The sequence below is a fragment of the Taudactylus pleione genome, unplaced genomic scaffold, assembly GCF_031769625.1.
Source record: "Taudactylus pleione unplaced genomic scaffold, aTauple2 ptg000282l, whole genome shotgun sequence".
Lineage (NCBI taxonomy): Eukaryota > Metazoa > Chordata > Amphibia > Anura > Myobatrachidae > Taudactylus > Taudactylus pleione.
Window position 1 is genome coordinate 11,626,239 of NW_028284684.1, and position 21,962 is coordinate 11,648,200.

Genomic DNA, 21,962 nt, shown 5'->3' on the forward strand with positions numbered 1-21,962 from the left:
GTCGGTTTGTCAGCCAGTGATAAGGCTACTTAGGCAACATGGCAACATGTGCGGCAGAGTCAGGTTGTTCTGCTGAGATAATTAAACATTTAGGTAGGCGGAAGTCTTCTGCTTTCAAAGGTTATTTAGGAAGCGTTAAATTACAGAAGTAGCGGTGCTCCCTGCAAGTATGTTCTTTGGTAAACCCAGGGCCTTATGCCACCTGCCGCTAGGGGGGATTTAGAGTTCTTTTAACTTTTGCCCTCAAAAAGAAATAGAGGTTTTATGTTATTCACCTCCATCTGGGTAACCCAAATAACTCAGTTTTCCCCTGTCTTGGTTAAAAGTTTAATGATTATACATTACTAATGCTTTGTTATAAAGTTTCACATTTCAGTTTTTTGGGGAAAAGATTGTTGAGTGTGGATTGTAGGACACTCTTTTGTTTTCTGGGCTACCAGACATCCTTGTGCTAGGTCAGATCCTTGCGGAATCCGCTGGATTGGGTTGAGAGGGTTTAGGTGGAAAGGTCTTTTGGACCTTCTGTGGCTTTCAGAGAGTAAGTGTGGGGAGGAACTGGACAGAAACCTTTTGCAAGACGCCACTAAAATGACTTTAAAAGGATAGGTAATAATCATGGGAGATGTTAATCTACCAGATGTAAATTGGGAGGGCTCTTTTGCAAGTTCCACTAGAAGTAGGGACTTTCTAAATGCCTTTCAGGGAGCATCCCTCAAGCAACTGGTGAGGGAGCCCACTGGCAAAGATGCTATACTAGACATCATACTCACAAATGGCAATAGTATATCAGATGTAAGTGTTGGAGAGAACCTAGGAACCAGTGACCATCAAGCAGTATGGTTTTAGTATAAAGACAAGATTTGACTCATGCCACACAAAAACAAAGGTGTTAGATTTTAGGAAGGCTGGTTTTGCAGAGAAGGGGAGATGTGTAAGCAATTCATTGGCAGATTGGAGGAACTTGGAAGGAGTGCAGGAGAGCTGGGAAGAATTACTAAGTGCAGTAGAGAAAGCAACAGATCTTTTTACCAAATGGGTTAGGAAAGGCACATGGAAAAGGAAGACAGTATGGTTTACAAAAGAAGTATCAGCTAGTGTGAAAGCAAAAAAGAGGACATTTAGGAAATATAAGCAGACTCATAATAATGAAGACAAAGAGGTGTCTTGTCAGAAGGAAGGAGACCAAGAAGGTGATCAGATTTGCAAGGGCACAGGCTGAAGAGAAAATGGCCCAGACAGTAAGTAAAGGGGCCAAAAAATTGTTTAAGTATATAAATGAAAGAAGAAAATTAAATGGTGGAATAATAAGAATGAAGATAGACAGTGAGAGTCTTGTGGAGGGAGACAAGGCCATATCAGATCATCGAAATGGTTATTTTTGCTCGGTATTCACTACAGAAGGAGAGGGAAAGGGGCCACAGTTAAGTTGCAAGGATATATATGAGGTAGATACAAGTATATTTACAGAGGAAAAGGTCCTAACAGAACAGACAAAACTGAAAGTGGACAAATCAATGGGGCCAGATGAGATACATCCAAGGATACTAAAAGAGCCTATAGGTGTGCTGGTAACACCATTAACAGAATTATTCAACCAGTCTCTAGCTACAGGAGTAATTCCAGAGGACTGGAAAAAGAGCAAATGTAATCCCACTGCACAAAAGTGGAAGCAAGGAAAAGGCAAGTAACTCGACCAGTGAGCCTTAAATCAGTAGTAGGGAAAGTAATGGAATCACTATGAAAAGAAAGACTTGTGGAACATCTCAAATCCGACAATTTACAGGATCCCAAACAGCATGGGGGTGTACTAGGGGGAGATCATGCCAAACAAATCTTACTGATTTTTTTGACTTGGTGACTAATGTAATAGATCAAGGGGGGGGCCATAGATGTAGCTTATCTAGAATTTAGTAAGGCTTTTGACACGGACCCACAATGCAGACTGATAAATAGACTTGAAAACTTGGGACTGGATTATAAGATGGTTAAATGGACAAAAACTTGATTGCAGAATAGGAAACAGAGTTGTAGAAAATGGAGTGCAGTCTCAGGAAGGAATTGTGACAAGTGGTGTACCCCAAGATTCTGTACTTGGACCAGTGCTTTTTAGTATATTTGTTGGTGACATTGCAAATGGCATTAGAGGGAAAGTATGCCTTTTTGCAGATGACACTAAAATATGCAACAGGGTAGACACACCTGGAGGGGTAAGACAAATGTTGGAGGATCTAGCTAGACTAGAGGAATGGTCAAGAACATGGCAACTACAGTTTAATGCTAAAAAATGCTAAATTATTCACCTGCGTCTCAAGAACCCAAAAGCTAAATATAGTATTGAGGGTACTCTAATGGAAATTACAGAGGAGGAAAGGGATCTAGGAGTCACTATTTCAGGTGATTTAAAGGCGGGTAAGCAATGTAACAAAGCAATTAGAAAGGAAAATCAGATGCTTGGCTGCGTTGGAGAGGAATTAGTAGCAGGAAGAAAGAAGTAATAATAATGCCATTGTATAGATCATTGGTACGGCCTCATCTAGAATACTGTGTTCAGTTCTGAAGGCCACATCTCCAGTAAGATATAAATACATAAGAGACTGTACAAAGAAGGGCAATTAAAATGGTGCATGGCCTACATTACAAAACTTATCAGGAAAGACTAAGAGATCTCAATATATATAGTCTGGAACTGAGAAGGGAAAGGGGGGACATGATAGAAGCTTTGAAATATATCATGGGTTTTAACAAGGTGCAGGAGGTATACATTCTTCAAAAGAAGAGCAATACTAAAACTAAACACGAGGACATACACTGAAACTGGAGGGAGGTAGATTCAAAGGAAATTTGAGGAAAAATTACATCACAGAAAGGGTAGTAGATAAGTGGAATAGCCTCCCATCAGAGGTGGTAGAGGCTAAGACAGTAGAACAATTTAAACATGCTTGGGATAGGCATAAGAATATCCTTACAAAGAACTGAGGATCACATAGGGTTGAGGTTACCAAAAGGTAAAAAAGGGCAGACTAGATGGGCCAAGTGGTTCTTATCTGCCGTCAAATTCTATGTTTCTATGTTTCTTAAACACCTATGTTTAATGTGCCTATTATATATTATTCTGTCTCTGACCACGGGCAGTTTGAGCAATCATTCCGACAGTGGCACTTGGTGATTTGTTTTAGGCTTGATTATTAACAATTTCTGAACTTGCAGTTTACTATATCTAACAAATTATATTCAGGATAATGATTTACATTGAGGTGTGTCTGTAAATCTGGCAGTTTTGCCTTTAATACATCAGGCAGTTTGTAACAATCCCAATTTTTTTTTAAAACCATTACATATACACCTTAGAGTTGGAGGTGATTGACAATGAGATAGGCGATTAGCACACAGATGCCGGTTTATATACTGGAAAACAAACAAGGACATACTGTGCTTAAAAATGTGGATATGTCAATTGAAATTGCTTCTTAGGGGAAAAATATTTCCAGTGCTGAATTTGGAACATATACAATAATGTATGTTTGCAATAAATCCTACTTCACACATATGCATTTAAAGGACAAGGACATTTTAGAGTATAAGTGGATCTATAGGGGTGTGCACCGGCCACTTTTCGTGTTTTGGTTTTGGATCTGGATCTTTCTTCGTGTTTTGGATCTGGATTGGTTTTGCCAAAACCACCCTTCGGTGTTTTGGGTTCTGGGTTTTGTGCTTTGGATCTGGATTTTTTTTTAAAAAAGCATAAAAACAGCTAAAATCACAGAATGTGTTGATTTTTCTGCTCCTATGCTATTATTAACCTCAAAAACCTTAATTTCCACTCATTTCCAGTCTATTCTGAACACCTCACACCTCACAATAGTGTTTTTATGACCAAAAGGTTGCACCGAGGTAGATGGATGACTATGCTAAGTGACACGAGTGGGCGGCAAAAACACGTGGCCCATCTAGGAGTGACACTGCAGTGGCAGACAGGATGGCAGTTTGAAAAACTAGGCCCCAAATAGTACATAATTCAAAGAAAAAAAAGAGGTGCAAGATGGAATTGTCCTTGGGCCCTCCCACCCACCCTTATGTTGTATAAACAGGACATGCACACTTTAACAAACCAATCATTTCAGCGCCAGGGTCTGCCACACGACTGTGGCTGAAATGATTGGTTCGTTTGGGCCCCCACAAAACAAGCTGGCAATTAATCTGTCCTTGCACAAACTGGCTCTACGGAGCAAGATGTCGTCCTCATCCTCCTCATTCACCGATTCCTCACCCTCTTCAGTGTTGTGTACATCCTCATCCTCACAAAGTATTAATTCGTCCCCACTGGAATCCACCACCACAGGTCCCTCTGTACGATCTGGAGGCTGGTTTCCCTGGAAGAGTTGATAATTCATTTTTATGAATATCATCTTCTCCACATTTTGTGGAAGCAACCTCCTACGCCTTTTGCTGACAAGGTTCCCGGCTGCACTAAACACTCTTTCGGAGTGCACACTGGAGGGGGGGCAACTCAGGTAAAATAGAGCCAGTTTGTACAGGGGCCTCCAAATTGCCTCTTTTTCCTGCCAGTACATGTACGGACTGTCTGACATGCCTACCTGGATGCTGTCACTGATGTAATCCTTTAACAGACAGACGCACGCTTGTCGCTGCTGCTTTGAGGATGCAGGTGCGGCTACAGCCCACACAATTCACAAAGACAGAAAAAAAATAAGAATTTTTTTATTGTTTGTGGAGCGCACTTTGAGGGTTACACCACCCTTTCACAGACAGATGCACACTTGTCGCTGCTGCTTTGAGGATGCAGGTGCGGCTACAGCCCACACAATTCACAAAGACAGAAAAAAAATAAGAATTTTTTTATTGTTTGTGGAGCGCACTTTGAGGGTTACACCACCCTTTAACAGACAGACGCACGCTTGTTGCTGCTGCTTTAAGGATGCAGGTGCGGCTACAGCCCACACATTTCACAAAGACAGAAAAAAAAAGAAGAATTTTTTTATTGTTTGTGGAGGGCACTTTGAGGGTTACACCACCCTTTAACAGACAGACGCACGCTTGTTGATGCTGCTTTGAGGATGCAGGTGGAATCTAGACGGGATTTGGAACCGGGGACACACTACCTCCATCAATTGTCTAAATCCCACTGCACTAATGTCGGATACTGGACCAACGTCTAGCACCAACATAGCAGTCAAGGCCTCAGTTATACGTTTTGCTTCAGGATGACTGCTGTCGTACTTCATCCTCCTCGCTAGGGACTGTTGGAGGGTCAATTGTTTAGTAAATGTAGTGGTATTCCTACTTCCTCTCTGGGATGATGAACAACTCCTAGCAGCAGCAACAGCACTAGGAGGAAGTGGTTCTTGATCTTTCCCTATTTTATTTTTATCGGAGAAAGTTTGGTCCTCCATTTATGTTATATTGATATATACGTGCGGCTAAGGCGCACACAAACACAGAAAATATTTTTTTATTTTTGCTGGAGAGTAGTGCACTTTGTGGGTTACACCACCCTTTAAGAAATGAGCCAGCTGGCTCTTTACTTATGGGACACAGGCGCACGCTTGGCGCTGCTCCTTTGTTGATGCACGTGCAGCCACAGTGCACACAATTCACAAACACAGAAAATATTTTTTATTTTGTTTGGGGTGCACTTTGGGGGTTACAGCACCCTTTAATGGTCAAGCCAGATGGCCCTTTACTTATGACACAGGCGCACGGTTGGCACTACTTTGTTGATGCACGTGCGGCTTCTGTGCACACAATTCACAAACACAGAAAACATAATTTTTTTTTGTTTGGAGTGTACTTTGGGGGTTACAGCACCCTTTAACAGACAAGCCAGCTGGCCCTTTACTAATGGAACACAGACGCACGCTTGGCGCTGCTCCTTTGTTGATGCACGTGCAGCCACAGTGCACACAAGTCACAAACACAGAAAATATTTTTTTATTTTGTTTGGAGTGTACTTTGGGGGTTACAGCACCCTTTAACAGACAAGCCAGCCGGCTCTTTACTTATGGGACACAGGCGCACGCTTGGCGCTGCTCCTTTGTTGATGCACGTGCAGCTACAGTGCACACAATTCACAAACACAGAAAATATTTTTTTATTTTGTTTGGAGTGCACTTTGGGGGTTACGGCACCCTTTAAGGGTCAAGCCAAACGGCCCTTTACTGATGACACAGGTGCACGCTTGGCACTACTTTGTTGATGCACGTGCAGCTACAGTGCACACAATTCACAAACACAGAAAATATATATTTTTTTTGTTTGGAGTGTACTTTGGGGATTACAGCACCCTTTAACGGACAAGCCAGCTGGCCCTTTACTAATGGGACACAGGCGCACGCTTGGCGCTGCTCCTTTGTTGATGCACGTGCAGCCACAGTGCACACAATTCACAAACACAGAAAATATTTTTTATTTTGTTTGGAGTGCACTTTGGGGGTTACAGCACCCTTTAATGGTCAAGCCAGCCGGCCCTTTACTTTTGACACAGGCGCACGCTTGGCACTACTTTGTTGATGCACGTGCGGCTTCTGTGCACAAAATTCACAAACACAGAAAAAATATAATTTTTTTTTGCACTTGGGGGGAGCACCCCTGATGGACAGAGCACCCCCTGGACAACACTACAGCACCCCTTTAGGACTGGGACACTGCACAGGACTTTGGAGTGGGCACAGCCCCTATGGACAACTGACTGCACAACACAGTCCAGCCAGCCCCTATGGACTTTGGAGGAGTTGACACAGCCCCTATGGACAACAGCAGCACAGCGCAGCACAGCACAGCACAACACTACACTGCACTACACTGCACTACACAGCCCAGCCTGCCTTAACTCCCACCCTTCCTCTTCATTGTCCACAGCAGAGTGAGAAAATGGCGCCGACACGAGCTCCTTATATAGGATCCAAAACCCGCGAGACCCGGAAGGTGGGATGATGACGTTTTGCCTCGATTTCAGATCAGAGTCGGGCGGGAAAAGTCGAGCCTGACTCGGATCGGCCTCGGATCGGGGGGATCGGGGGGGGTTCGGATTTCAGAAATCTGAGCCCTTTCACCCCTAGTCTGCTATTCACATTTCAAAGGCAGTTTATATTGCTTTACCTAAAAATGTGTAGCCCTAAACTGCGGGTTGTTTACACAAGGTTTTATTAATTTGAAGCTTTCAGAAAACTGAATTTTTAACTAATGAGTATAGTGGAATTCACAAACAACCAAATTGGCTAGATGTGCAAGAAGAGTGAGCTTTGCTTGTGTCGACAATCAGATACCCAAATGGAATTTGAAATGTGTGACTGGTGTAAGTTATGACAGCAACTGTTATTATCATGCAGTTTCTGTATGAGCAATGTCTTCCACTGTAAGGAAAGGATGAGCAAAAAAGGAAACCTTTACAGTATTTTCAAGGTTGTAACAAACATTAATGAATTCTTAGATGAACACATCAAGTGGTATGCCAACAAAGGCATATCTTTGCAATAAACAGAGATGCTCACCTACTGTAGTATTCTAAGTCGGATCTATCCGGGAATAAAATTTTTAAAAATTATGAAAAATATTAATAAATGCATGTTTACTATGAGCTATAACCAGGAAATAGCCACAAGTGTATGATAGTCCGCCCCGTTTTCCAGGAGTGGCAAGCCCAGAGACTGCGTGGATGTACGCAGTCTTCTGGGCTCGCAAGCTGGCCACCCTGAGTAAGTTAAGGCTTACTCAGCTGTCCGGCTGCCCAGCGCCGTCCACCGATGGTCACAATGGTGATCCCAGCCAGGGACCTCCGATGGGTTAGTGACTGCAGCAGGGGGTGTCATACACCTCCTGCTGCATTTGCATTATTGCAAAGGTCGCAATTGTAAAGCTGCCTGCGTGCAGCTTTGCAATTGCGATCCTTGCTGAATCAGGCCCTAAGTGCAGAGATGTCAAAAAGGAATATTGCAAGAACGAAGTATCTAGTTGCCCATAGATTATGAAAGGACCAGATTTGGCTCTGGCTCTATCTGTGAACTGCTGAGCCTCATTACATTTCTTCGAAAGATGACTGTAGATAGATAAGAAAAGGAAATGTCAATACAATGTAAAACATAACTTTTCGACCAGCGTATCTATTTGATGGTAAATCGATGATGATTTTGACCTTTAAATCATTGGACTACCAATGATGTGCGACGGTTTAAACCCCACATATACCTGGCAGTTTTGGTTATCTCTGTATGTTTTTTTTTTTTTAAATATATATATAGCCCATTCCCCTTTCTCTAATAAGTCTGTGCTATCCAACATTAGGTCCAGTCCTCTGGGTCTGGGTGAAAGAACAAGATAAAAATGAAATAACCGGCTCCCTTAGTAATTACTTGTGCTCATAAAAATAAACGAATGTCCCCTTAAAAAAATATTAAGTGTGCCTTTTAAAAGTAATGAGTAATTTTTTTTGCCCCTGATAATAAAATATTTTTAAAAATGGCAGCATAATTCTAAAAAGCACAAACGCATGTCCTGGATGCAACTTGTTCAACATAGCCCCAGTCACACAAAGTTAAAACAAGCGGATCTGGGCAGTTTAATAGCCAGACAGCCAATAAAGAGCAAGATAAGGCACTGCCAATCAGGGCCTCCTGTTTGAATATGTCTTCTCTTGAACACATTTTTTTTTTCAATATGACAGGCCATATAGCTGTTATTGCAGCCATCTCATATGTCTCACCACCTCTAGTTTGTAGAGAATTTTCTTTTGGCGTGTTTGTAGTGATTTCTGTATTCAACACTAAGATGAGACTGGGTACTAGCAGAGATAGAGATAGAGGTAAAAGCTGGCGCGTCCTGCCACAGTTTTGCAATTAGCTCATGTTAAAACTTTGACAGTGCATGCTGGCACATGTAGTTCAACAGCAGCTGGAGGGCTGTTTATGCCCACCGCTCAGTAAGCGGGTGCTGCTCATAAGCTGACAATCAATGGAAGAACAGTAGTTCAATGCATGAGGATAATTGCCACAAATTGCATTTTGGTCAAGCCAGGATAAAAACTGTATTGTTCCACGGTGCTGAGAGCGAGGAGAGTTTTGAGTAGAAAGTACCCAGGCTTGGGACTCTCTAAAGGCCTGGCAATGCAAATAAGGCCTAACCATGTCCACCTCCCCACAATGCCATGACCATGCCCTCTTCTGCACAATAAGGCAGTGGAGCACACCATAGGTACATATTCTACAACAAAGCATAGATTAGTGTTGGCTAACCTTGACACTCCAGCTGTTGTGGAACTATATATCCCAGCATGCCCTGCCACAGTTTTAGCATGCCCTAATGGCAAAAATGTAGCAGTGCATGCTGGGTTATGTAGTTCCTTAACAGCTGGAGTGTCAAGGTTAGCCAACACTGGCATAGATGCACCATCTTTAGTACTGAAACATGACCAATATCTTGATGGCTATATGATCCAGTCAAACAGCAGTGTTGGTTTGGGGATGGAGTGTAGTTTGAGTGTAGAATGAGAACACGTGTAGGTTTTGTGTGAACTGTGCTAAAAGGTGGTAATTGGGCATACAAACTCTTTTGGGGGTTATATGGGTGGTTTAAGAATTTGATAATTGTCTGAAGAGGCAAATTTAAGAAAATGCTTGAAGGTTTGGAGGCTAGAAGATAGTTTTGTTGTAAGATGGACAGAGTGAGTGCAGCAAGAAAAAAGTCCTGTAACTTTGAATGGAAGTTATTGCAAAAGCCAATGTGGGAGATAATGAATGCAAGAATTAAAGTTTTTACAGTGTCTTGTATGAGATATGTGCTTATTCTGAAAATGTTTAACAGGACATGGATACAGATTGAATGTGAGGTGGAAAGGACAGTCCTGTATCAAGGGTACACCTAGGCATTGAGCTTAAGAAGTAGAGTTTATTGTTCTAATGTTAACAGAAATAGAGATATATGTAACATCTGTTGACTGGTAGAAATTATTAATTGTGATCTTGAAATATACAGACTGAGGTAACATCCAAGACTAAATGCCAGAAAGACATTCAGTAACATGGCCAAACACAGATTATGATAAATCCAGTGATTATAGTATGAAATACTGGCGACTGAAGAACCGCCGGTTCAAATTCCCACAGCGGAAGCCCGACAAGTGAAAATCCTGAAGAGGGAAGGTAAGTGCACTATCCCTCCCCTGTCCCCACCTAACCATCCTTTTGTGGTGCCTAACCTTAACCCCCCTTCCCCACACCCTAAACCTAAGTCTCCCGGGGGGGGTGCCTAACCCTAACCCCCTTAGTAGTGCCTAACCCTAACAATCCCAGGGGGGTGCCTAACTCCTGTCGGGGGAGCCTAAACCTAACCTCCCTTTCCCCGGGGACAAGCACATACTTACCTGGCCAAGTAGGTTCGAGATTCTGGCGGTTCAGGATGCCGACGCCGGTATCCCTATCTCATTCGGTATATCGGTATCTGCATTATGCCGGGCGGCAGGATTCTGGTGCTTGGCATTATGACAGCTGGCATCCTGTCCACCAGCAATATCACTACATCCCCGCACAACAATAATACTGAAATATGAAGGACCTTAATTTGGCTACAGAGAGTAGTGGTGTATATAAAGACAAGAGCAATAGACCTAGTTTTGAATTTTGTAGTACTCCAACTGATAAAGGAGGCACAGAGTAACTGAATCAATAGAAACCAACACAGAATGATAAGTAGGAGGAGAATCAGAATTGTATATTATCCTGAAGACCGAGGAAATGTAGTGTTGGTATAAGAAGAGAGTACTCAATTGTGTCAAATGCAGAAGAGATATCCAGGAAAATTCTAAATAAGTAATTACCTTTAGCAGTGATAAAACCATTGACCACCTTAGTCAGTGCAGACTCTGTGAAATGTTGGGAATGAAAGCCAGACTGAAGGTCAGTAGGGTGTTTGAGACACAAAAGTGTGTGAGATGAGTGTAGACAAGGTTCTCAAAATGTTTGAAGGGGCAAAGATGCGAAGAGATGAGGCAGTAATTTGAGAGAGAGTTTGTGTCAATTTTTTTCCGAAATAGGAGTAATCACTGCATGATTGGATAATAAGATACCATTAGAAAGATAGAGAAATAACAGATATTAGTTAAACTTGTGATGAGCACAGGAGGCAGGGATCCATTTATTTGTGGATGTATAGAATTAAGAGGAGAGTTAGTAGAGTAGGAAGATGAGAAGATAGTGGACACTTCATCTTCATTTGTTGGATCAAATGGAGAGAAGGTGCCAGGGGGTAAAGCAAAGGTATTGAGCAGGTTGCCGACTGCGGGAGGGAATACAGTTTTATGTCTGATCTTATCAATCTTGCCTTGAAGTAGAAAGCAAGATCTTGGGCACTGGTGATAGTCAGCAGGTTTGGTGAGGGAGGGGTGAGAATAGACTTAAATGTACAGTATTAAAAATGTGTTTGTTTGTGGTTAGAAGCCTGAGCAGAGAGGAGAGATTAGAGATTAGAAGTATGTTTGTTTGCAGTGTTTAGAGTATTTATATTGGGATGGCACAGTATATAGCGACATAACTGAGGAAGTCACTATAAGTACAAGATTTAAATATGTCATGTCATACTTAGTGTGCTACGGCTGACAATGAAGTTGGAGAATGCAGAACCACTGGAACCACTTAATAAGGGCTATTCGTACAGCAATATCAGGAGAAGAGATTGTAGAAATAAGTAAGAGAGGTTGTTGCAAAGGTGGAAAGTTGTTAAAATGTTGTAATCTTTTTTATATAATAATCATAGATTTGCAGATATTTGTGATGTACAAAAAAATTCATTAATTTTAAAACAGAGAAGTTAAGTGCCTAGTTAGTTCATATGAAGTCTAAGTTGTACATTTCCATAAATAGTATTATCTGATGCTAGAAATATTAGATAAAAACTAAAGCTCAAGAACATCTTCAAATTAAGGAAAACAAGTTATATAAAGGTGCTTTGCTCATAGACAAATATAAGTATAGAGTACATGCTTCCCGGTTGAACTCTAAGCATACCAGTATTTACACTTTAGCAGGGGAAAAAGCACCAACTCTACTTTATCAAGATAAATTTTACAAATGCAGCTATAACTAGACCCAATGTATGTATTAGCTGAATGGGGCTCAATAAAATTTGGCCCCAATAATCAGATAGTACTAATTGTTTTTAAAGAAACTGACGAAAGTAAGGACATTTATTTAATGCAACAGTTTGACTTGCAGTTTCTGAGTCGCCACATATCACATTCAGTTTAAAGGATGAAAACACCGACTGCATCCAATCTGTGGCAATTTACAAAGTCCCAAACTGATTGCAGCTTAGCATTGCAGACTGCATGTGATGCAAAGAAAATACCCACTTATTTTCACTCTGAATCTTGAATCATACTTCAAAAATCAGATTAACTAATATGTCTACTCAACTACTGTAGTAGTATACTCAATGATTTTTTTACATTTATCCTTTGTTATTATCCTCAAAACACAGAAAGGTCCTCTAGTAAAGTAACCTTACATATCATTTCAAGGGATAAATGCTAATTGCAAAAATAAAAGGAAGCCTCATCAAGTTTTGCATTTCTGCTATACAGCCTACAACAACTACTATAGCATTGCATCAAATTTTGCTGCAATTTCATTCATATCAAGTGGCTAATATATATTGTAATATGCCAATTCAGGAAGTAGTGTATAAGAGCTAGGGTCAAACTGGTGAGCACTATATAAATCCCACCCCAATCTGGTTACTCATAATTTAAACTGGACCTCCAATCTGACGTGCATGATGCAAAGTTGTCTCCCAATGTGGTACAGTAGTTAATATACGGTACTCAACTCTCTCAAGAGCACCTCTCCATCCTGATTGGCTGCTCGAGTCTGTGTAGGGAGCTGCTTCACCATATTAACTATTAGAGCAATGGGAGCTGTCTACTAGCTGTTATTGGCATCTCCTGGTGGCACATCAAATGTAGGCATGTGTTACATACGAAACTGCTGTTGGGTTGAGGTTTTAACAGAGCTGCATTTTTAATACATTTTTGAGGAATTATGATAAATCTCTGCTTTAAAATATGTAACTATTTTGAGAAGTGGATGGCTGTGATCCATTTATTGTTCTTGATTATTAATGAATATGAATTATTCTTAGTAAAATTCTTGTAATCAAGGTCAAGAAGTGAGATCGGTCTATACGAACCAGGTAGAAAGGTTCCTACCTGGTTTAGGGAGTACTTTATCACAGCAAAATTAAAATATAACAGGATGGAATTGGTGGAAATAATTTGATTGTAAATTTGATTGCGACTAAAGTGTTGCCTATCCTATTTTGAAGGATCTTACAGAAATCTCCATTCAGAGCAAGGGGCTTTGCCCAGTTTTAGGTGCTGAATCAAAAAGTCAGGGTCACAGGAGATGAGAGAGTATTTGCTAGCTCAGGATCCAGAGTAAGAAATGGTAAGGAATCCCACTCTGAAAGTTGATGTTCTGAAAGGGGAAAAGAGTCAACTATATATATTAGTGCTGTGAGAGTCAGGCAGATGAGAGGAATCAGGTTGGGAATATAAATTTTCATAGAATTTGCTCATTTCCTTGGCAATTTTTGTGTCGGAAGGTCATGAGAGAGTGAGAGAGCCATCTACACAGGTGCACGAGTGTCATCCAATAATTATTTAGGAGACGGCCTGCCTTGTTTCCGAATTAATGAAAGGATAATTAACGTGAAAAGGGTATTTATCACCCATATTTCGTAGGAATTCATCAAAATGAATTTTAGTAGTAAGATAAATATGTTTGGTGAATGGGGAGGGAAACTGCTTAAAATTCAGATAGGCTTCTGTTAGAGCCTGTCTAAATTCTGTCTGAATTTCTAAATATGAGGCAGAATATTGCTGGTTGTGCGCAGAGACATAAGATATTATGACACCTCTCACCACTGCTTTCACTGGCTGCCAAAACAGAAGGGGGTTATTTTCTAAATGATCAGCATTATCAGTTTGTATTCCTCCCATGCAGCTTCTAATCTACTGCAAAATTTTACAGATTGTGAAAAATAGGAAGAGAATTTCCATTGTTTAGAGCCTCTCGTAACTATACTCAAATTCAGAGACATCCATTCCTAAGCATGGTCTGAGCTGCATATACAGTAGGTACTATTCGCATGTCAGTGACCCTGGGAAATAGAAAGGCTGATAGAAGAAAGATAGCGCTGCAGACATGCACATGTAGTCTCTTTCTATGTAAAGTCACCACCAACAATTAACTGTTCATTACAATGGGTACTTAAAATGGCAAGTCTTTCCTAAAATAACATTTTGGAATAAGTATTGGGAGCATAAATATTGCAGTGAATGCATTTGACACATTGGGTTGAATTCAATTGTTTTCAGCCCTCTTCGCGCCCAACGGAGCTATTCAATTGTTGCTCCTGTTGGACCCGATCAGCTGCCATCGCTCCATTTCAGCTCACAGCCCCAGGGGGGTGCCAGCTGAAATGGGTGAAAAGTGACTTGTTTGGGCGCCCAAACGGCACTTTTCGTGATGCGCCCAGCACTTTGGTCGGGGAAGCCGATTTACGTGGCTAAACCCTACCACCTTGGGCGCGATCAGCGCGAAAAGCTGGAACAATTGAATAGCGGCCCGCAATCTCCCGTCACTTTAGACGGGAAATCCGGACCACAAAAACAATTGAATTCCGTCCCTTGAATGGAAATGAATGCTATGACATGCCGCCCCTCTGGGTCAGATATAACAGAGAGAGTCTCAATATGTAATTGTTTTTTTGCTAGAATAACAACCCCTCTTGCTTTGGAATTGCATGAGGAGGCTGCTATTACAGGCCACTGTAACATCTGCAATTTAGCCATTTCTGCAGGTATCAAGTGGGATCCGTGCAAAAAAGCTAGGTCCAGCTTCTGTTTAGTCAAATACATTAACATTTTAGATCTTTTAGCAGGTGAGTGTAAACCACCCAAGTTAAGTGAACCTATATTGAGATCAGTCATGTCCCAGTTTTAGATAGGGGAAAATATATATGTTCAAAGAGAACATGCAAAATATATATGATGTTTTTCAAGGGGGAAAGGGTGTGGGGGAGGGGGGCACACAAGAGGTTTAAGACAAGACATTTCCTAACATAAATCATATATGAGACATCAGTGAGACGATAATGCAACCAGTCATTAACAAAGAGATAACATATATCTTATTAGCATGGGAAAAACAACAAAACAGAAAATCAAAAAACTACATGAGAACATAGTGATTAACTAAGTAACAAGGACCACCAGCATAGACTTTTTACATGTTATAGGCGTGGTTATGGACCATTTGTTGTTATATTTGTCATAAAACCATTGTTTGGAGACCATGTACTTGCAAGCCTTACAGTGTCCACAGGACGAAAAACTCTTCTTACTGGATTTTACTTTCTGTATTTTGGACAGAAACCCACCCGAACTTTGCATATCAGAGGAGATCCAAGCCGCTGCTCGGATCCCTGCATTATTTTTTTGGATCTGAAAATGAGGCGTGCTGTCATCTTCCCGGCATCGGATCTTGCGAGTTTTGGATCCGATATAAGTCCCTTGCATGGTGATTCAGCGTCATTGGTCACATAACTGCAGGAGGGTAAGAAGGGTAGGCTAGGCAGTGGCTAGGCTAGGTTAGTTAGTTAGCTTATAACGTAACAAAAAAGGAGCTAGGGGTTGTATTTAGTGGGCACACAAAAGAAAAAATTGTATTATTCCTATTGGTATAAAATTATACCATTCTATGGGGTACATACAGTGAAATATAAGGTTATAAGGTTAAAATGTAATACTAACTAACATATAGATAGACTTCGTGCATAAATTAAGAAAATGTGAAGAGATTATAATTAAAATGCAAGGTCCACTAATCGGTCTCTTCTAAAATTAATTGCTGCACTGCAACTAGATGATGTGGATATGTGGAATACGGATAAGATCTAATGTATTTAACAACATACAAACATCCACTCCACATTAGGCAAGGTGGTTATAAATCGAGACAATCTGTATCATACGCCTGATACTGGATTGAGTGAATTACACTCAATGTGAATGAGGAGCTACATACATAAGCCATAGAAGATATAGGAATCTCCAGATATATGTTGTTTCGTGAGAGTGTTATTAAATTCTCATGAATAGCAGTGTCAAATTCACTGGCTATCCTGTTCAATGGTGTTTCACTACAATGCTGATTACTCACAAATATATGGAATTAGTACTTGCAATCTCACACTTAATTAGTGCCATTCATAAATTCACATTATAACACTAATCCTACTATGTCATAGTGTAATATCAGTACTGTATTATGTGCCTTATTCAGCAGTGCACTGCTGAATGGAGATTCCCGCAGACGCATGACCATGACCAGACGCATGACCATGACCGGAGTCTGGCAGCAGACTGTCAGTGATTGACAGTCTGCTGCCATTTGTGGGAGAGGAGGGGGCGGCAATGCACTCCATTTCCCAAAATGGAGGCGTGTCGTCGCCGTTGGGGGGGATGAAAGAAGCCAAGATCTCCAATGGCTGACAGAGATTTCCTGGCTTCTTCCTCTCATCTGCGGCGGCCGGCTGCATGACCCCATGGGTCAACTTAGCTGGCCGATGTTCTGCAGAATATCCGATGCTGCGTTGGACAATGCAGCTTGGATATGAAATGCAGCAGGAGGCGTGATGCCCCCTGCTGCATTACCATATCTGCAAGGATCGAAATTGCAGTCCATGGTTTAAACTGCCTAATATGATGTTAGAAATGGTTCATATTAACTTTATAGGTTAAGCCTTAGGTAACAGCACCACTTCACACTATCTGATTAAGTTCCAATGGCAACATACATTTTTAGTTGTATCAGTGTATACACATAAAATAAACAGATTAAGGTATATGATGTAACCTTCCAAATATACACTGTTTATAATTAACACTGCACTGGTTATTCCGGATTAAAGTATCTGTGTAGTTTCACAGTGCAATACTGTTGTTTCACCTGAAGCTGTTCACAACCGTATAGATTCTGTGTGATGCTCAATACACAGAAAGTAACAATAGTCCATATACTGCCAAGGTATGATGTTATCATTTATTAATAGTAGCGCTCAATTGATGATTGATATGTAGCTCAAGCCACCTCACATAGAGCTGCCTGAGAATGAAAGTGATTTTTACTGTAAATGTCTCTCTGTTTACTATCTCACTTGCAGCTCGAACCACCGCACTGTATATTTCATAGTTTCAATAGTCATTTATAAACATGATTCATGAGAGCATATAGAGGACCAGCTGAAACGCGTTTCACTGTATAAATAGCTTTATCTAGGCAGAACCCGGTTGTCTGACTCACATAAGTATTTAACAAGTAAGGGCCACCAATCAAAGTATCGCTCCATGTCATGTGAAACTGATAGCCAATGGGGGCGGCTGTGATGTGTCACGGCCGCATCAGAGGTTAAATGATCTCCCTCACTACACAGCCTATTCCGTCACAATGTAAACACTCCTCCCAATCACGTGATTGGACCTCATTCAATCCTGATAGAGTATGCTACTTTACTACTATCGTAGTATAAACCACGTAATGTAGATTAATATATATCAAGGGATAAATATGATCAGTTCTATATAATAACAAGCCATGAAGAAACCGCCATATCCATAAAAACTAGTTTATTCTAGTGTATGTGAAAAAGACATTAGTTTGGATACATATATAACATTTATAAGGGAAATTAATTAAGATGTTATTCTTATCTCTCAAAACATCGATTGTATTGTATGGCAATGGTAGGATGACAGAATATGCATAATTCTCAATACCAAGTAAATAAATCTATAACGTGCGATCTATAATGGCCACTGCTAAAAGATATAGATATAAAATCTTATTAGACTACCCCAAATAATGTGTAAAAAAAATTATGTGAAAAACGGTGCATACAAGAAGCCTTTTAGATAATAATATAAGAAATAATAAAATAAAATAAAAATAAATAAATTGTTTAGGAAGGAGGGAGAGTGAAAAGAGTAAAATAAATATGTGATAGACATGAAAAAATGTATAATAAACCTTAAAGTATCCAAAAGGAAAAAAGGAGAAAGATAATGTGATGAAGAGACGTGTGAGTGAAAAATCAGTTGTTAACATGTTTGAAATGTATAGAATACACTTATACAAGAAGTAAAATAAATATATGACGCTCCTTCTTTGTGTATCTAATGGTCATAACCATAATAACATTAACAAAAAATATACATATAAATCCTATAACACCACAGTTCTCCAGTCTTAATTGCCAATGAGTACATGGCAGATATAGATTCATGATGCTAACACAGTATAATCAAATAATAAAATACGTATAAATAAAATAGTTCACACAAAATATAATATGAGTTAATTTCAAGGTATTATCATCCCTACAAGAATCATTCCCAGCGATGGTAAATGGATAAAATCATCATCTCCATATGCTTAACTCACCAAGTAGTTACAGTAGTTATAATTATACTGTTAATCATAAAATAATGACCACCCATCCCCCAATAATATCTCATATGTAATATATGAATATATATATATATATATATATATAAGTCCAGATCACCGGCACTCACAGGTTCCACAATGTCCTGGGCCGGGTGCCCTCCACCATCAGTCGCTGCCAAACAGGACGAACTGAACATAATCTCCACAAGGCGGCACTCCGTGTAAGAAAAAGACCAAATGTAACAAGATGCTGTCTGCAACGTTTCAGCGCCATTTATTAGCGCTTTTTTTCAAGCATAAAATACATACAAACATGTTACACTTACCAAACCAGAAGTCTACAGAGCCAGTAGTGACGTCACATCCTCCCATTCAATGGTTAACATGGTAATCACCATGGTTACCAAATAACACAAATACAATGTGACCAAAAACACATGACATATAATTAAAAACAGTCTATCGTGCTCTCTGGCCTCTAGATCAAACTAATCAGCGTAATAAACACAATGTGTAGCGAACAGATAGAATGTAATAATACGGCTGTGGACAATATAATATGAGTTTTAGCTATTACAAACATCGTGAACAGATAAAAAACTGAACATACAAATTTAAACTCAAATAAGCACAAATCTATTATGCACGACCATAAAATGTCGCAATCATTATACTGCACACACCACAATGTGCTAAACGCTATAATGATCATAACATATCAGACAGATACATGAATATTACATAAATCACAAGGAGTTGACACCTACATTGCTTACAAATAGCCAAGCGTAATCAGAATATAAACAGATGCATAACAACCAACCTGCATAATAAAAAATGTAGTAATCAAACAAAACACTGGAGCCCCAGAGTTTCATTTAAGCCTCGGGGGGAAAGTGTGTCTAACCTCATAATCCATTGAGACTCACACTGAAGTAATTTGCGCCCACGGTCCCCACCTCTAACGAGAGGGGGAACGTGGTCAATGATTTTATAGCGAAGTGTTGAAAGATTATGTGACGCCATGGCGAAGTGTCTTGCCACTGGCTGCTCGCTGGAACCTGAAGCAAGAGCTGCCCGAATAGCAGATCGATGTTGGGCCATTCTCTCCTTTAAAGTACACTCGGTCTTGCCCACATACATCTTAGAGCAAGGGCACGTTATGACATAAACTATAAATTTAGTTGAACATGTCAAATGATGTCTTATATTGTACTTAGTGCCCAAATATGGATGGAAAAAAAACGATCCTGTTTGAAGGGAGCGACACGTAATACAATTGGGACATCTATCACTAAGTGATGTTAGTACCTATAGGAAGCTATAGTGATGTTAGTACCTATAGGAAGCTACCGCAAGATCCTACGTGCAATTTTAAGAAAGAAATCGATAGCTTACTGGCATTATCTTGTACGCAAGGCTTTATTTCTTCATCCATTAGGAAAGCCTTAGAGGTGAAGTTTCCGATTAGGCCCCTTTTTTATTTGATCCCCAAATTACATAAGGACCCGGTAAGGCCACCGGGCCGTCCTATCATAGCTGCCCGTGGCTCATTATATCAGACCATTTCAACCTATTTAGACGCCCTCCTTCAACCATGTGTACAGGCTAGACCGACCTATCTAAAAGATACCAACCATTTATTGTAATCTTTGAAGTCCTTGCCTAATTTGCCGATCGATTGTGTTTTATGTTCAGTGGATGTTTGTAATCTATATACGTGTATTCCCCATGCACTGGGCTTACGAGCTACTGAAATGTTGATTACTAACAATCCTTTGTACAAAGGACCCCCTGTAGATTTGTTTTTACAGATGCTGGAGTTAGTTTTGACCCGCAACTATTTTATGTTCGATGGGCAGTATTTTGTACAGGTTTCTGGCTGTGCGATGGGGTCCAATGTGGCCCCATCGTATGCAAACGCCTTTATGTTTACTGTCGAACAGGATATATTCTTCACAAATCCTTATGTTGCTAACAATATCATAGCTTATTTTCGCTATATCGATGATTTATTCATTGTGTGGCGAGGGTCGCAACAGACGTTTGTGGCTTTAATTGAACAACACAACAGTTCGACCAGTCCGGTTAAATTCACTTATTCTACTGATTTGTACAAGGTCAATTTTTTGGACGTCACCATAACTAAAAGAGATGGACGTTTAGTGCCCTCATTGTTTTCTAAGCCTACCGATAGGAATAATATTTTGTTGGCGAGTAGTGCTCATCCTGTCCCACTGAAAAACGCATTGCCTTTTTCACAATTCTTGAGAGCTTTAAGAATATCATCTGACAGGGCCGAAGCACTGCAACAGTTAGACACCATGCATGATAAATTCATTCAAAGAGGATACCATAAAATTAATTTAGATCGTGCAAAAGAAAAGGCATTAGCTGTTCCTATGGATAAATTGCTGATTCGAGACAATAGTAAGAAGGATCGCAGTGTCGATAGACACCTGTGGATCAATAAATACAATCATGCCAGTATTGTTATCAACAAACAAGCAAAATCTTTATGGCCTATATTAACATCAGATAACGATCTTAAAACATTATACAACAAAAAATTAATGTCTTGTTATCGGAGAGGCAAGAATCTGAGGGACCATTTGGTGCGAAACGATGTGTCTTTATTGGGTAAATCTCAGCTAAATAAATCCTTTATGGGTGTCCCGAAAGTAGGCTGTTATAGATGTCCCAATTGTATTACGTGTCGCTCCCTTCAAACAGGATCGTTTTTTTTCCATCCATATTTGGGCACTAAGTACAATATAAGACATCATTTGACATGTTCAACTAAATTTATAGTTTATGTCATAACGTGCCCTTGCTCTAAGATGTATGTGGGCAAGACCGAGTGTACTTTAAAGGAGAGAATGGCCCAACATCGATCTGCCATTCGGGCAGCTCTTGCTTCAGGTTCCAGCGAGCAGCCAGTGGCAAACACTTCGCCATGGCGTCACATAATCTTTCAACACTTCGCTATAAAATCATTGACCACGTTCCCCCTCTCGTTAGAGGTGGAGACCGTGGGCGCAAATTACTTCAGTGTGATTCTCAATGGATTATGAGGTTAGACACACTTTCCCCCCGAGGCTTAAATGAAACTCTGGGGCTCCAGTGTTCAGTTTGATTACTACATTTTTTATTATGCAGGTTGGTTGTTATGCATCTGTTTACATTCTGATTACGCTTGGCTATTTGTAAGCAATGTAGGTGTCAACTCCTTGTGATTTATGTAATATTCATGTATCTGTCTGATATGTTATGAACATTATAGCGTTTAGCACGTTGTGGTGTGTGCAGTATAATGATTGCGACATTTTATGGTCGTGCATAATAGATTTGTGCTTATTTGAGTTTAAATTTGTATGTTCAGTTATTTATCTGTTCACGATGTTTGTAATAGCTAAAACTCATATTATATTGTCCACAGCTGTATTATTA

General features: G+C 40.2%; 2 pseudogenes; both read left to right on the forward strand.

Moving 5' to 3' along the window:
• The first annotated feature begins 588 nt into the window (after nt 1–588).
• On the forward strand, nt 589–19,786 carry LOC148512127 (uncharacterized; annotated as a pseudogene).
• Nucleotides 19,787–20,401: 615 nt separating this feature from the next.
• On the forward strand, nt 20,402–21,648 carry LOC148512128 (uncharacterized; annotated as a pseudogene).
• The last annotated feature ends 314 nt before the right edge of the window (nt 21,649–21,962 follow it).